Source organism: Limulus polyphemus, unplaced genomic scaffold (assembly GCF_000517525.1).
Source record: "Limulus polyphemus unplaced genomic scaffold, Limulus_polyphemus-2.1.2 Scaffold6210, whole genome shotgun sequence".
In the NCBI taxonomy this organism is placed as follows: domain Eukaryota; kingdom Metazoa; phylum Arthropoda; class Merostomata; order Xiphosura; family Limulidae; genus Limulus; species Limulus polyphemus.
The window spans coordinates 30,730-35,652 of NW_013671820.1; positions in this window are offsets into that span (position 1 = coordinate 30,730).

A 4,923-nucleotide genomic window follows, 5' to 3' on the forward strand; every position below is an offset into this window, starting at 1 on the left:
ACTACACACTAGGAAAACCCCTCTAAAGACAATTATTTTATACCTTTAACATCAATACAACAGTAGGTTCCATCATTCATCATATTAAAACCATAAAACAACCAGTTATGCCACCACAATGTTTCTGTCTCAATGGTGAACAAGTACATCCAACAATCCTAGCTGTGGGGTCCATGAAAACAAAGATGGTATAAAAGGAAGCAATCAAATGACTTATCACCTTTAGGGACACCAAAACCATTAAAAAATATACCTTGATTTACACCAAAATCTCACAACACCCAGGCATTAACCTAAACACTGGATACCTGCTGAACCTCCATGTGGTGTGCCAGAACAATCTGAGCACCACAAAAAAGCTGAATATTCTTGGGGAGAAGAGAACACCACCAGCAAGCTACACTATAAATACGAGTTGGGAAGAAAGTATACATGCTAGAGATACTTATCATAACGTGATAGTACCTGCTGTTCAGTATGTGTTATGTAGTATAGGATACAGATGTGGAGACACACCCTGGTGAATGGCAGCAGCACAATGACACTACTGAATCTGAACAGGTTGAACTTGATCTTATTGTATTACAATTGGCCTTCACTCAAAACATTACAAGTAATCTTTGTTGAGTAAGATTAAAACTGATGCCGATGTGGTTTAATTAATAATTTGTTGTTCATAAACAATTTGTGTTAAAATTTTTTGTGCAATTATGATACAGGTGATACAGTAACCACTAACCAGAAACTGAGCGAAGCCAGCAGGTAATCTAAAATGCACTGAGTATTAACTTCTGATCAGAGCAAGTTACCTGCTTAGAAAAACAACAACAATAATTAACCTGGTAATGAGTATAGCTAATTACATATACTTTTCTTACATTCTTACTCATAAAAACTAGAAGGCGTTGTTCCCTCAGTTGGATAATTTCGCTGTTAACGATATTTTCGACTATAAACCCAAGGTTCGGCCAGCTTAGAAGATGTATGTTAGTCCTAAATTCATACATTAAGCTAACAATGAAAAACAATCTCTATAATGAAAGTATGACAATATAATAAACATTTTAACAAATACTGTTCATGAAAGTAAAGAAATGACAGAGTACACCTTATTTATGGAACACAAAAACACTAACTGTTAGCTTCAAGTACTGAATGACTATCAGGTACCTTGTGTGTTCATACGACAAAGATAAGACATCCATACATTGCACACAATATTTTCATTGGTTTTTATACCTTACTTTTAAATGAACTCATGACTCATTTTCAGAATTCAGGTAATTGATGTCACTGATGATGTCATTTTCTGGCATTATGCAAAGTAATTATTCATGCCGATATATTTCATAACTCAAGTTATTATCACTAGTGCTGATCGCCATGTTCTATATAGTTAATTACACATTAGTGGCTAGTGTTCGAATTTTGTTTATCCAGATTTTTAATGAATGAAATACTCAATATATCTAAAATTTAATTTTTATACACACACTTTGATTCAAGAACTAACAGTATTGTTGCAAAGAGGGTCGTTAACCTGCATTTGAAGCTGTTAGTTATAAAATACCACTTGTGTGCACTGAAATGATAAATAATATTGTTATTTGAAAAGTTTCCATTATGTATTCCCAATCCCTGTGCTTCCATGTTCCAGAAAAGCTTGCCACATGCTATGCATATGGGTTTTTTTCTACTATACTTGCCTTCCACTATCTAATATCCAGCTACGGGCCTGCACGGACAACATTGTAGTATGTAACTTGTATTATTGTGACAACTTTACTATGTTCCTCTTGCAATGCAATATAGTTGTTTGTTTGGTCTAAAAATTTAAAGATTATTTAGAATGTTTGTCTGTCTCAAGGTTTTCTCTGTGCTGTTCAAGTTTTTAGGTGAGTAATGCTGTACTTTGTATATGACCAGTTTTGGACAAATCCTATAGCGTAACGTGAAGGGTTTTATGGTTCATTTGTTGAACCAATATTCACAAATTAATCAAATGACTGGTATTGGAGTAACTACGAGCTGTGCAAGGAGTGACTTCTCTCACCCATGAGATTCATCCAAATCTAAAACTTTGTTGGGGGTGAGTTTTTGTTAGCTCTGTTTGAAACGAGGAGCAACAACTTCCAAAATAAAAAAAACCTTGAGAATTATGTTTGATTCTGATTTTTTGGAAGATAAAAATTTCAGCATTATTTGATATCAAGTTTTGGTTTGTTTGTTTGTTTTAGTGAACAAACTACTAAGTGTGTTACCTGCACCTTGTTCAACACAGGAAATTGAATCTTGGATTTTAGTGTGGTAAGTTCATAAACTTACTGCTAATCCATTGAGTGATGGGAGAGAAGTGATATGGTTGACTACGTCAGTCAAATATCATTTCACAATGCAACCGACGCAGGATCAAAATTATAATTTGTGGTTTTAGATTTAAAAAAAAATGCAAAACAGCTTCCAGACTTCAGATCAGATCTGGCAGAAATTAAGCACTGACTGTATGGATTCAAATGTTATCAAATTTAATTCATAATATTTTATTCATGAACTAATAAATCATACAGGTTGTCAATGGATTTAATTATTAATAAAATTGTAATCATAAATTGTTATTGTTATAAAATTTTGAATACATCTCCAAATCATATGCAATTTTCATATATATATATATATATATATTTAAATTGCATTCACATCAGAAATTTTAGGAAAACACCACAGATGGCAAATGAGTCTTTTGTTAGGGTAGACTATTCTGTCACAATAGGAAAGAATCAGTTTGTGCCCCTAAATTAATATACTCTCCTCGGTGACTCCCATACACCCTCCATCTCTCTCTCTCTCTCTCTCATATAAGTGCCTTCCCTGGATAACACTAGAAAACTGATTGATAAATGTATTGTAGAATACAATACGTTAACAACTCTAAAACACAAGCATATTTGTAATGTCCCTTAACTAAACAAGCACAGTGTTGAGACTTATTAATATTTTTATATAGTCTTACTTATGTGAATGACATTTCTCTGGACCTAGACTTTACTGTAGAAAGAAAATAGGACCTTGACAAAAAATGACAAATCCTACAACAATTTTTTATCAAATACTATATTTTAGCCTTTTACTGCTTTTAATATTTAAATAACCTATAGTTTTCAATGAAAATATTACAATTTGATACTGCAATGTGAAAATTATATCAGGCTGATAATCCAAGATGACTGTTGTTAGCATTCTAAATATGGCTAAATTGATAAAGTGGTTTGTGACACTGGCTAGCAAGATGAGATGAAGACAAAGTAAGTCACACTAATAATTAAAAAAAGACTGTTCTTGTAATACATATGACAAACTTTATTTAGGCTAAAAGTCTTAAAGATTCAAAATAAAAAAAAAAATCTCAATTTTCATTCTTTGCTTTTCTATTGGTAGTTGTTTTGTAATTATCTATAAGAGTTGTTGAGACAGGTATATCAATTTTTGAAACAAGTTTATTTTATCAATTGTTAACAAGATTAGTAAAAAAAATTACAACTTAGCAATTTCATTAAATATCTGTGATGATGATAAAGGCAACAGAGATGTGAGAAAGAAAAAACTTAATGCATTAGCTCACTACACCTAAGTCATAGATTACCAAACTTTCAAGCCTAAAGCATTGAAACTCTTGGAGCGTAGATGTTCGTCTTGGACATCCTCCCCTCTTGGTGTGTAGATGTTCATCTTGGACATCCTCCCTTCTTGGTGTGTAGATGTTCATCTTGGACATCCTTCCCTCTTGGTGTGTAGATGTTCGTCTTGGACATCCTCCCTCTTGGTGTGTAGATGTTCGTCTTGGACATCCTTCCCTCTTGGTGTGTAGATGTTCGTCTTGGACATCCTCCCCTCTTGGTGTGTAGATGTTCATCTTGGACATCCTCCCACATCTCTTCTCAACAGGTCTTCCATCACTGATACAGTTATTCAACAGAAACATAGACTAAATGAAAATAGTCAGTAGATCATCTAACTGATATCTGTTATTGAAGATTAGTCTGCCACTTCATATTACTGTTCTTGAAACTATTATCAAAACAAGTTGTGGAAGTTTTTTTTTAGTTGGAATTGTCTTAAGAATTCTTCGATTACTGGATTTTTGTCTGAAAAGACAAAAACCAATTCTGAGAACTCAAAAAGCTTTAATTTATTAAATACAAATTAATTCAGTAACGAGAATGCTGAAGTAATTTCTTTTCATGAAAGCCTGTAACAATCAAAACCATGTTTCAACATAATACAAATGGTACAATATCAAAAGTTGAAAAGAAACAACAAAACAAATTATTCAACGGACACACAAAAAATTGAAAAAAAACGTTTATTTATAATTTGTTAATAACACTTTGGATAACCAAAGATGCACCATAGAATACAAAATGGGTTACTCTTATTGACATGTGGATAACCAAAGGTGCTTTACAGAATACAAAATGGGTTACTCTTATTGACATGTGGATAACCAAAGGTGCTTTACAGAATACAGGATGGGTTACTCTTAACAACATGTGGATAACCAAGGGTGCACTACAGAATAAAGGATGAGTTACTCTTAATGATATATTGGATAACCAAGGATGCCCTACATAATACAGGATGGGTTACTCTTAATGACATGCTGGATAATCAAAGGTGCAATACAGAACAAGTTACTCTTAATGACATGTGGATAACCAAGGGTGCCCTACAGAATACATGATGGGTTACTCTTAATGACATATTGGATAACCAAGGGTGCCCTAAATAATACAGGATGGGTTACTCTTAACAACATGTGGATAACCATGGATTTGTTTGTTTGTAGTTAAGCACAAAGCTACACAATGGGTTATCTGTGCTGTGTGCACCATGGGTATCGAAACCTGGTTTCTAGCAATATTTATA